Genomic DNA, 13,563 nt, shown 5'->3' with positions numbered 1-13,563 from the left:
AAAAAAATGTAATCTGTATGCTCCCAAGGGCTCATATGATTGGAAATAAATAAAAACAAATGTTCTCCAAGTTTTAAGACTCCAACTTAGTTCTAACTCGTGCTTCCATGTGATTGAAGTTTCTATTGTGACCAATTTTAAATTTCAGCCAAACCTTTTGTTCCATAAATTTGAAACTTTACAAACTTAAACCTTACAGTTGTAGGTTGAAGCTATCATCCAGATTTGTATATAATTTCATAGATTCCAACCACGGCCAATATTCAGAAATAGCTTGAAAGCATATGCTTTTTTAGCAGCTTAGTTTCTTCACATAGGATAACACTATCAATTTTTTGGGCGAACATTTCATCGGCGCAGACGAATTTAGTCGAATAACTGAAAGTGTTTGAATGTTTGGTTTAAATTGCCTGAAAGTAGAATCGTTACGCCTCGCCTAAGACATCTTAAGTCTATTCTGCAGATCTTCCATAGTTCTATTAAATGCTTCATAGACAACAATAATGTAAGGTATTGCAGATAAAAACTAAATTTTATTGTACTAGCCAATTTAATCTCAATATTATGGAAAATATTATTTTCTTCGTTTTAAATAAAAAATATTTTTTTTGTTTCATAGCACCTGCTGTTTTTTTTTTTGGGAAGAACTGAGAAATTTCATAGCACTTCCATTAAACATGTTCTTCCATTTTCACCATTGAAAGTATTAAATTTCCCCACAATTTTAATATTATAATCCTTAAGGCCCCTAAATGGATTAACTTTATCGTTTCTACCGAGGTAGGCACGCATACAGTAAACATTCCTTTTCACCTAAAAGCCCCCAATTTTTTTTCTAAAAAGCAACAATGAGTTTCTATATGTAGTCGTGCATATCGTAAGAATAGCGACAATTACTATCTTTTTTTTACCAAAGTGTCTCTATTCCATTTTGATTCCAGATTATAATGCGAAGCATACTGTCACAAGGATATGAAGTGGCTTAGTTTACACTATATCGCAGTTACCACTCTTCTATCCTATCGCGAAAGGTCTTGCCCAGCTCCAAATATTTCCCAACCAAAAAAAAAAAAAGGACCTCTTTCTTTACCACTTTCGCTCTCGTCTTCGTTACTGTTGTGTCGTCGTCATCATCCTCGTTGTGTATGCCCTTTGTATATTTTTCGAAGTGAAAATAATGTAATTTTCCCATTTTGCTATCTCTATAAGGATACGAAGGACTATAAAGAAGTCTCTTTGCCATATACATACTCATACCGATGCCAATATATTCGTACATATACCCACATTATGCCAACAATGGAGAGGAAAATCTGTTTGGAATCTTGAATTAGATATTATGTAGATAAAGGCAACAGAAAAGGAAAATAGAATGGGGCTTGCCCCACAGCCACTACACCGCACCAAACCAACAGATGGGGCTCGTTACACTAGCATAGTGTTATATAAGGTAAAGTCCTTCCGCATAAACACACCCATCTACACATGCACACATCAGAAAATATCTTTTGATTATATTATTATTATTCTGTTTACTCTAGCGCATCCTTGAGGTGGGATGGTTTGAGTTAGAATGGAGAGAGCTATATAACAACTACTACTATAAGTTGCTCCTACTATTACCTACTCGCTGTGTGCTTGTTGAAGGAAGACATTGGAAGCTCGTGTGACGGCGGCGGAACAAATCGAACTATCGAAGCGAGAACAGAATTCAATTTTAATATTTTGTTCGGATATAAGACAACGACGATGTGACGACGACACGGTTTGGTACGGTGCGGTGTTGGAAGAGTTAACAAAATAATAAAAAAAAAAAACCATTGAAAAAACCATGAAGCAGAACAAGGTCCTGAATCTTTGAACGGATGAAAGTACCTATCGAAAACATGTGTGTATGCTCATGATCTCGTTGAGAGGCAACAGGATAATTTGTTTCGACAGGAAGTTTGCGCAAAATAAACGAACAACCAATTTATTACCACAGGAGATGCATTTTGGTTGAATTTTAATTGAGTTTCAAAAAAAAGAGAATCATGTATTATACATGATGCAATGTATGTTTTCCTATAAACTTTCGAGGTTATGGTCTAATTTGCATGGAATATCTACATATCGTTCTTCTTAGGAAGTGGGACTTCATAAACACGCTTTTGATTTTAATTATAACAAAAACCGCGATGTGTACCTGTTAACCGTTTGAGGAAAAAGAAATTAAATTGAAAACTAAGTCACATCTTTCAGAGTTATAGTTCAAGGCTATGAATATGAAATTTGAAAATCAGTAAATGTCAAAAAACTTTTTTGATGATAGTACTGTTAATATCTCCATAAGGCTGTATCAGTGGGCCTGGGCATACATTATAAAGTGAGGTCTTTACATTAAGTCTATGTACGCGCCTTGTAGAAAAGTAACCCAACGGCATGTAGCATACCTAAGTCAAAGACTTTTAAAAATTTTCACTCATGGAATTTGAAAATATTAAAATTTTGGTATTTCGTACGCATTTGAAGTTACCAGGCGGCTTTTTACTTAAAAACAGCAACAACAAAATTCGTACGTATTTCTATTGCGGAACAATCTTTTAATAGTCTTAGCTTAGAGCCCATAGCAAATTTTGGGAGTGGGAGTGATAACCAAAATGTGAATATGCAGTTTTATAACCTTATGCGTTCTATAAACGAATTTAAAAGTCTTCGGGATATTAAATATCACGATTTTTCCAATTAATGTGAGTAGGATAAATTAACAGAAATTCACATTCTGAATATAAACACTAATGCTCTGTTATTTCCCGAGTCGAACATTTGGCACTATTTAAAACCCATTTAAATCCCAAATATTCTCTGTTTAGATTCAATAGGTCATAAATATCACTTAATTTGTAAAGGAAATAGCCTCTACTTAAAACCTCAAATAGTCAGTTATCGGAAAAAATCCCATTTTGGGTAGTTATTTAGGACCAACAAAATTATAATTAAATCCTTTCTAAAACCTAAATATACTACAAAAACAAAAAATTTCTATAGGCCTTTTTGTTCTCACTAGACATCCTAACTAGGTCCTAAAAATTCTAATTAAGCTAAAATAATAAATGTTCAGTGCCCTGTTTTGTTATGTAACTTTAATCACTGGCGATCAAATTTTTGAATGACTATATAAAATCCATTTTATCCCATCAAAATAAGAAAAATTTCTATGAAAATCATTATTTTCTCAATTCATACATTCGGAATTTGAAAGAAGCGTTGCTTTATTTATAAAAGAAAATAGATTTTTTAGACGTTCAAAAACGTTTATCGCCAGTGGTAATGGTACAGAAAAGGGCGCAGGTTAAATAAAATGAACAAGAACATTTTATATGCAGTTATATTAGGTATTATTAAAATCAGAAAAAAATGATTTAAGAAGTCCTTTTGTTATTATCAACTGGTTACCAAAATAATTTTGTAAAAATTTTATTAAAAAAATGCGATTTTATAACTAAAGTTACTAGAAGCCCCAAACATAGTAACAAACATTCACAATCACTGCAGAAAGATTAATGTTTCTTAAATTAATTTACCAGAGCCCTTTTCGAGAAAACTAAAATTACCTGAAAAAATTATATGGGGCCTTTTTCTAAATAGGAGATATTATACCTACAAAAAATCACAAATTACAAAAAAAATCATTCGTACCAAATTTCTTTTAGGCTGCAGCTTTTTGTATAGATAAACGCACGGACGAACAGATACGAACCGAATGACTGACGCACGCACACGCACAGATCGACAGAAGTCATGACGAAATCCACTTTTTTGTACTTTTTTATTTGGTATAGAGAGATCCAAAATCTATTATTTTGTCACGGCCATTAGATTGAAATCCTTTTTTTTTTTCACTTAAGTATAAATTTTTATTTTCTTTCACTTTCACTTCCACTTTTTTTTTAATTTTATTTCACAAAAATAATTTTTTTCACTTTTTTCCTCATTTTAGCCTAGTTATAGTTCTTTTTGATAAAAAAAATAAGTTGTAAAAAAAAATATGTCTTCTTTTGAAAAAAGTCTGTGGTGAAAAGATGACAATTGTAAGTTTTTTTCAGCAAAAAAAAAAAAAATAAATTTATAAATTTTTTTTCTGAGTTAAAAAAAATTTTTTTTGGACAGAAATCTAAAAAAAAACTCTACCATAAGAAATGCATGGGTTGTTTTTTTAGAAGAAGAACTGTATACTTCTACAATAAATCAAATCAAAATTTTAACCGACACCGATCCGCACAAGCCGAATAACGAATGAATTGCACGCGGAAATGAACAAGGTTGTTTCTTGTCTGAACTTGTGTATTTAGGCCTTAACTAGTATTTGTAGTTTTGATAGCCTCAGCCTCAATTTAAGAGTACAAATTGAGAGGTTAAACATTTTCGACACATGAAGAATGTTTATAAGTGGTTTGGTGTTTTAATAGTCTCAACCTAGCTTAAATAGTGTTAATAGTTTCTATCAAGCTTAATGAGCTTTACAAGTACACATTAAGGTTTTTTTTCAGATTTTTTTACCCCTTGCCAAATAAATATATATTTTAAAAAATTTCCTCCTAATTCATCGAATTAAACATCTAAAGAAAGGTCTCTTTAAGCTCTTTTTATCACTAATTAAAAGTTTCTTGGAGGTTTGGTTGCTGAGTAATTTGCATCTTAACATTTTTTTTTACATTCGGAGGAAGAAATCTGCGGACCGAAGCCTCGAAACAAGTTTTGGCTAACTGATATGAATTCACAGTGCACAGGCTTATGCATTTAGGTAAAAAAATATACATATTTTTTTTGTATTTTCGAGAAAATTAAAGAGATACCATTTTTTAAAATATATATTAAAAAAAAAAAAATAATCTAAATTCGTCGAATGAGTTATTATCAAAAGAAAGGTCCCTTTAAGCTTTATTCATAAATTTCTTCAGAATTTCAAATAAAGGCCTCTTTCTTTTAAATCATTTAAGAAATTCCTTATCTATTTTAGATATTTTTTTAATGTCGAAATCATTTACGAAGAAAAATATAAATATTTTCTTATTCGGAAATGGATCTCTTTGACCCTAACGTTTTGCTTAGGGGTTGGGCATTTTTTGCTTATTTTAATTTTATCTCATCAAACATAGTCTCGGTTTACCACTGGGATATCAATAGCAAAACTAAAGATAGCCATCACTTCTGTGTCCCTCCACTATAGTCTTCCCAACCTTATTTAAATGGAAAAATAACTTACTGTGTCCCTAAATCGGAAATTGAATTTTCATCATTTATTTAGAAACAAAAGAAAATATTGAATATTCCCTTCTGGGCAGGATAATAAAATACAAAACTGTTGCCTTTCTACACTGAACAAAAAACAAATCGTAATGCATAACAAGAAAGTTAAAAACCTTGCCAAAACTTGCTGAACTTTTAGTTTACAATCAATCACATTGTTATCCTTGAATTTTGAGCATTAAACAAAAAACTGCCATTAACAGGTGTAATTATTTTAATCGATTCTTGACTACTTCTTGTGTCTTGTTTGTTTCCAGTGTTATATCAAATTTCTGTGCTATTTTTTTTAAATTAATGTCATTTTTCCAAGTGTAAAAAAGTCGATGACATAGTAGCTGTAGGCTCACCAAAAAATCCCTTCAAAGCATCTGTTCTTGGAAATAAAAATAAAAATAATCTTTGAACAACAACAACATCTTGAAGGTGCTACCACCAAGTGTTTTATGGCTAGAGTTACAGTACTGTTTCACGGATGCCAATCCGATCATCAGACTCCTTTTATTCCATTTTGTGTGTGGTGCTTGGTCTAGTAATTTTTTCATTTGATTTGAAAAACTTCTTCCGTCACACTTGAGTATTGAACCTAGACCAAGCGAGTTCAGAAGCCAGTACACTACGCACTGCGCTACCTCACCCACGTGATTAGCCTCACCCAATTGCAGGTTTTCTTAGTTTATCAACATGCAAATGAATAGACTTAGCATTTTTACTAGCTCCTTCAAGTATGATTGTTGTTGTTCGGCTCTTTCATGTTTTTCTCCATAGTCTTAAGCATAGCAACAATTCGTTTGCATATACGAAAGTAGGAAAGTGATTAGAAAGATGTTAGGCGCGGGCCCTGATTATTTTTCATCATATTAAGTTTACAGTTTTTTCGTATGTTTCCATACTTTGCAGTGACTGCTTTTTGTTCCGTCAATTCCATTATAATCTTTGAACAACAACAACATCTTGAAGGTGCTACCACCAAGTGTTTTATGGCTAGAGTTACAGTACTGTTTCACTAGCCATAGTTACAGTACTGTAACTCTAGCCATAAAACACTTGGTGGTAGCACCTTCAAGATGTTGTTGTTGTTCAAAGATTATAATGGAATTGACGGAACAAAAAGCAGTCACTGCAAAGTATGGAAACATACGAAAAAACTGTAAACTTAATATGATGAAAAATAATCAGGGCCCGCGCCTAACATCTTTCTAATCACTTTCCTACTTTCGTATATGCAAACGAATTGTTGCTATGCTTAAGACTATGGAGAAAAACATGAAAGAGCCGAACAACAACAATCATACTTGAAGGAGCTAGTAAAAATGCTAAGTCTATTCATTTGCATGTTGATAAACTAAGAAAACCTGCAATTGGGTGAGGCTAATCACGTGGGTGAGGTAGCGCAGTGCGTAGTGTACTGGCTTCTGAACTCGCTTGGTCTAGGTTCAATACTCAAGTGTGACGGAAGAAGTTTTTCAAATCAAATGAAAAAATTACTAGACCAAGCACCACACACAAAATGGAATAAAAGGAGTCTGATGATCGGATTGGCATCCGTGAAACAGTACTGTAACTCTAGCCATAAAACACTTGGTGGTAGCACCTTCAAGATGTTGTTGTTGTTCAAAGATTATAATGGAATTGACGGAACAAAAAGCAGTCACTGCAAAGTATGGAAACATACGAAAAAACTGTAAAAAAAAAAAATAAAAATAGTCAGAAGAAGAATAAAACAAAAATCGGGCCCTAACCGGAAACTCAATTTTCCAATTCCAGTCTCCCCAGTGATGCCGGCAACTTCGGACGTAAAAATCAAAGTAGAACCTTTAAGCTCGTGTATCAATCAAACAACGACGGTTCACAATGATTTATGTATCACAAGACACATAGGGATTGTGTACCTATACCTACATTTTCATGAAAAGTCTAAAAAAAAAAATAGGTATTGGGTTTTTTCTAAGAAAAAAATGTTATTAAGAAAAAAGGACACCCGGATGTCATAGATCTGGGATACTGTTATGGGGACCCATTGAAAAATTAAAAATATAAAGAACAGAAAAAAAAATTAAAATTAAAATGAAAATCCTTATTGTAACCAATCGACGTAATGAAAATTTTCATTACTCTCTTTCTCCCTGTCTATTCCCTTTGCTCTTCTTCTCCTTGCCAAACAAAATTAATATTTCAATAAATTTGTCCTTTTTATTCTTCCTATGATGATGGTCTGGGGTCGTAGCGTTCTTGTCGCATTTTCAACATCAGGATTCCAACTCATCAAGTATAGAGTAATCTTGTAAAACTTGCTGTTGCTGCGTCTATCTATCGAAGGCATAGATATTGTGCGGTCTTGGGGTGTGTCCTTGCTTTATCTTTGGTTAATATTGCATGGCAGCTGAGAGATGAAAAGTTTTACCGGAAGTTTCGTTGTTATCATGGAAATGTGACATTTTCCGGACGATTTTCTATTGTTTTTCTTTTTTGTTCCTATTTTTTTTTTGTCTGGGTAAAGTGTGCTGTGGGTTATTCAGATTCTCTGCCCATCGAATAATAGTCTAAAAAGTTTATAGTCACGTTTTGGAGTTTAACACGCCTGGCAGGATTCCATCGATGTGTCTGGGTTGACTCGACTTGGGTTCTTTTTTGGTGTTTCGCACTAAAATGAAGCTTGCAGAGCAACAGTATAGCATCCATTGTCGTTGTCTGATGATATCGTTTAAGCAATTATCGCAAATTGCTTTAGTTATTCAAGTGAGGGCAGAGTTGGTGCGGTTTGCTAATATGATGGCAAATGGGAGACATGTATAGAAGTTATGAAAATTGTATCGGTATATTTGGCTTTTGGGACAATACGGGATAACAATTTTTGGGGAGAAAATTTAATTTAGATAAATACATTAAGGATTGAAAGGATGCTAAACGTAACACAAAAAAAAAGATTTATTTTATCAAAATAGGCTCGTGAATATATCTAGACTAATTGAGCACCAGTATTTTTAATCATTTAATTCTTTCGAAGTTAGGACAATAGAGAATTGTAGAGAATCTTAACAAAACTGTTTAACAATTATGAGAAGTAGATGGTGCTAATATCACTAGTAAACCAAGTACATAAATATAGAGTGAAAATTTAAATTTTGACAAATAATGTCAAAAGGATTTACTAGTGATCTTAGCATCATCTACTTATCATCATTGTAAAACAATTTTATTTATCTGTGAGTGAGAAATTAAGGTTTTCTGTTGAAGAACTTTTTTTTTTCAAAAAATCACATGATATTAATTTCATTCATTCTCCAAACTTCTAGGTTTAGAAATTCTGTTTTTTTCTCAAAATTCTGTAAATGATAAAATAATATTGTTTTGATAGTGACAAAATAGTATGCACAGAATTTTGAATACACAGTATTGTAAAATACAGAATTTTTAAGCAGAATTTTGAAACTAACAGAGTAATAACCCAAATCCAATTCTCCAACTCCCTCCATAGCAGAGAAAGATGAACTTTTTCTCGATTTGTTGGCATTTAATGCAAATAACCTTGTATACTACATATTTACCTTTTCAACCTTTTAATAAAATTTAAATAAAAAATTAAAAAAAAAAAATTAAAATATCAGATAAATGGTGTGGTCATAATTTTGCAAGTTCCCAAACCAGCTTTCCAAAATTCTGTATTTTAAAATTCTGTACATCTGAAAATCTGCAGCTTCTTTTTTTTTACTATCAAAAAAATTTCACCTCTTCCAATACATAATTTTGGAATTCGGAATTTAAAAAAAAAACTATATTGAGTTTTAAAATTAACATTATTTACATTGACAAGTTTGAAACCCAAATTTGGATTGAATTGTTTGCAAATTACGGTAACATTGTGGTTTATCTTGGTAACGCAGTGATATTTAAAGTTTTAAAGCTGATTTTTTGTAATAAACTATTAAGAATATTTATTTGAAATTAATTTTCCTGTGATTTAACTTCATCAAGGGGCACGGTAGTGCCCAGCCAAGTTCTCTAGCAACTTTGGCACTACACCCTTATTTACAGGAAACAACTCAGGCCATTTTCGACCCCCCTTTAACTTCCACACCATAGATGCTAGAAATTTCAAACTCGCTACATTTATTGAGCTTGTCAAAACAAAACTCCTCACAAAATTTCAGCCTTTTACGATGAGTAGTTTCTGAGATATAGGGCTTCAAAAATCGCAAAAACCGTAACTGACTGACTGACTGACTGACTGACTCACTCACTCACTCACTCACTGACAGATCATCAAAATTATGGAGAACTTCCCGTTAACGTAGAAACTTGAAATTTTACACGGTGATAGGGCTTGTGGTGTATAAGTTATAATAATACGTTTGTATTTGGTATATGATATTTTATTCGAATCTCTTTAAAGACTAAAGACTTACATTCTAACTTAATGCTATTCTACCCTGCTATTGCAATGATAATATTTTGCAGCGTGTGCAAGATATTTCATTGCCTACCTGTTGCTTGTAGCTGACGACGGTGTGAACGACTTCGTTTATAGAAGTCGTCGTGTCAGCATATCATGCTATGTGTCGACGATGATATTTACGACGTGATGACGACGACCGACGACATGTGCGATCGTCGCGTCCGGTGACGACCTAGGAGATCGTGTTCACTCCTCCCTCACTTAAATGAAGGCCGTCCTCGGTCTTCTTCAAAGCCTTGATCATGTTTTGTAGGTCGACTTTTCGACGTCGTTCGTTTTGACATTGTTTCAGTTTAGCACAAATGTAAATTACTCCAATGATTGAGAGAGTAACGCAGGAGGCTATAAATGGGTGAGTCGTCAACTTGGTTTTCATTTCACCAATGTACCGTAAGTTTTCTTCATTTAATTTATGCAAAAACGGTAAGCTCAGTATTTCCATATGACCGGTAATATTAACAATCGATGATGTTGCACCAATCGGATGTTTCTTCTGAATGCTGTTGTAATTAACAAATTTTGTTCCATTTATTGAAACTTCATCATCAAAAGTGAGCAAGTATGTCCCGTTGATAGCTATTTCAGTATTGTTGGCCTCCTTTATAATAACATGGTTGTTATTTATAACAATAATACCCTCATCGATTACAAACACTGCATCCCTATGATCTGGTTCTGTATTGCAATGCGCTGTTCCACCAAAGTGCAGTTGTTGAGCACATGTCTTGATAGAAACTTCCTTACAGAATGTAGATGCTGTTGTTTCTACACAATTTTCTACTGCCAGTACATGTTTTCCGCATTCTGCAACCACATTATTGCCGTTGAAGTATATAATTTTACCTTTATGCGCAACAGGGAAGATAATAACCTTCTTACAAACTATCTTAGGTTTAGGATACTTAATTATAAAATGCAATACATTTTCATTTTGCAAAATCTTAACACTAGAGGCTTCCATTAGTTCTACAATGCTTATGTTTACAAATTTTTCGTTTATTGAATTTAAATCAACATCTTTCAAAATTACTGGGTTTACAATTTTTTGCTTTGCAAGTGTTATTGAGGTTATAAGATTTTGTATTTCGTTAATTATAATTCTGTTCCTTGCTAACAAGGTTTCATAAAGATGGAAGGTGTCAATTTGTTGTTTTTTTGAGTTTGCTAAAATACTATTGACTGTGTCTGAAAGCCTGTTAATTTGTTCCCGGTACCTTGTGTTGATAATAACCTGTCTATTATTCGAATTAACTAATTGATCCTGGTTAAATTTAATTTTCTCGAAATCATCAAAATCAGGAGTACCGGCCACAATTTTGAGACCAGTTCCCAAAAAATTAAGACTCCTAGCGTTTCTATGATGAATGTTTATACTTTCGATAAGTGTTTCTAAATGGCTTATATCTATTTCCAGGATTTTACGCATAGGCGACTGCGGAAAAAGATTAGTCATGTTCTTTGACTCATCTACTACTTGTCTGTAGGCTGTTAGATTCGCTGAGTGGCTTAAATAGCCGTAGACTTGCCAGAGAATTACATCACCGTCAACTATTGGTATATAGTTCGAATTGGAATAATTTATTAATTTTCCTGTCGCAGTCGTCATCAATAAAAATAGGATAATCCTGAAAGATGTCGGTTTCTTTAATAAAATCGTTTTTTTTAAGTTTTGATTGTAAAATGTAAAAAAATTTTAATAAATCATCTATTTGAGATTTTCCTTATGGACTACTCTTCCTTTAATTAAAACTGTTTTTTAGGATGTCTATCGTACTTTGACTTTGAGCATATTTTACAATTTGTCACAACCTCATTTGCTTGTTTGGTCATTTTTGGAAAGAAGTAGTCACATAGAATTTGCTTAACGTTCTCTTGAGCTGCTCTATGAGCTCGGTTATGTTCCGTAATTACAATTTCTTTTTGCTCATTGGGGTCAAATATATCTAATACAAATTTATTAGTATGCCAAAACTTAGTTGATGGAAATAACTCGACTAAATTGTTTTGAATAAAAGCCAGAATTGGTAACTCACAATGAATAACGTTGACTACATCTGTTTTAATTACGTTTTTTAAAGTGTCAATTAAAGTATTTCTATCGGAAAAGTTTATGAAATGTCTAGTTTTCTTACCAAATATTATAAATGTACGAGTTGAAGCGCTTGGAGCTTCCTCTATAATAATTTGATTTCTGAAGCAGTTTAATGGCTTATCTGTTGTTTCGATTGTATAAGTTAGAGATATTTCACTATGCATTGTAGCGGCATTAGAAGATGATTCATTATCCAATGCATGAATGTTTTGTCTTGAAAGCGCATCCGCGACATAATTCTCTTTTCCTGGTTTGTAAAATATTCGAGGATTATGCTCGTCTACAAAAGCTTTCCAGCGCTTAATTTTTGCGTTTGTGTTTTTGTCTGAAACTGAAAATGAAAGAGGCTGATGATCTGTAAAGATATTTAGACTCTTTACTCCGTAAAGATAATTACGTAGGTTTTTTAATGACCATACTATGGCCAAAAGCTCTCTCTCGTTGGTTGCAAATTCTAACTCTTTGCCCTTGAGAGTTCTTGAAATCATTGTTATCGGTTTCCCGTTTTGCGACAAAACCGCTCCGAGACCGTACGATGAAGCATCCGTCGTTAGATCGAAAGGCTTCGTGAAGTCTGGGTATAATAATGTTACGTCTTCTGACGCCAAAATGTCTCTTAGTTTATTAAATGCATCAAATTGTTTGGGACTCAATTCTATCTTAACTTTTTTTGACTGATTAGCACTTATTTTACCATTTTCACCTCCTAATATATCAGTCAGTGGTCTAGCTATTGAGGAAAAGTCTTTTATAAAACATCTATAATAACTCGCTAGTCCCAAAAAAGATCTGAGTCCAAAAAGTGTTGAAGGTTGAGTGAAATTTTTTATTGCTTCCACTTTATTGGGACATGTTTTTATACCATCTTTAGATACCATAAATCCTAAGTATTCAACGTTTGTTTTGAAAAAATTTGATTTTTCACGTGAAACCCTCATATTTGCATCATACAATTTTTTTAAAACAATACTGATATCCTCTACATGTTCTTCTTCAGTTTCAGAAAAAACTATTACGTCATCGACGTAAACATAGCAAATTTTCCCAATATGTTCACGTAGAACATCATCTATGGCCCTTTGGAACATGCTGGGGCCATTTTTTAACCCGAACGGGAGGCGACAAAATTCATATTTCCCTCCATTAACGGAAAAGGCTGTCTTTTCCCGATCTCGCTCGGCTAATTCGATTTGATGAAACCCTGATTTTAAGTCCAAGGTTGTAAAAAATCGTGCCTTGCCTAAATTTGACAGAATTGTTGTGACATTTGGGATGGGATACTTATCATCTATGGTTCTCTGATTTAGCTTTCGAAAGTCTATTACTAGACGTTTCTTTTTATTTCCTATTTCGTCAGTGCCCTTTTTATCAACAACCCAAATAGGATTGTTGTAAGGTGACCTTGATGGTCTAATTATGCCATTCCGTAGAAGATCTTTTATTTCATTGTTAACAAAATCTGTTACACCCATAGGATAGGGGTAAAATTTGGAGTAAATAGGATCTTCACATTCAGTACGAATTGTGGCAACTATATTTGTGTTGTAAGGCAATGCCTCATTTGGATCTGCAAATGTTTTAATTCTATTGTTAATCATTTTTTTAAAGTCGTTTTCTATAGATTTTGGCACATCTATATCCTCTACTCTTGTAAAGTTAACATTCTGACAACTATGAAAACTAATTTTTTCAGAACCAGAATCGAAAATGATTAAGCTTTCCTTTAAAG

Source organism: Episyrphus balteatus, chromosome 4, assembly GCF_945859705.1.
Source record: "Episyrphus balteatus chromosome 4, idEpiBalt1.1, whole genome shotgun sequence".
Classification (NCBI taxonomy): Eukaryota; Metazoa; Arthropoda; class Insecta; order Diptera; family Syrphidae; genus Episyrphus; species Episyrphus balteatus.
The sequence above is the reverse complement of the archived record's forward strand: the minus strand, read 5'-3'. Positions refer to the sequence as shown.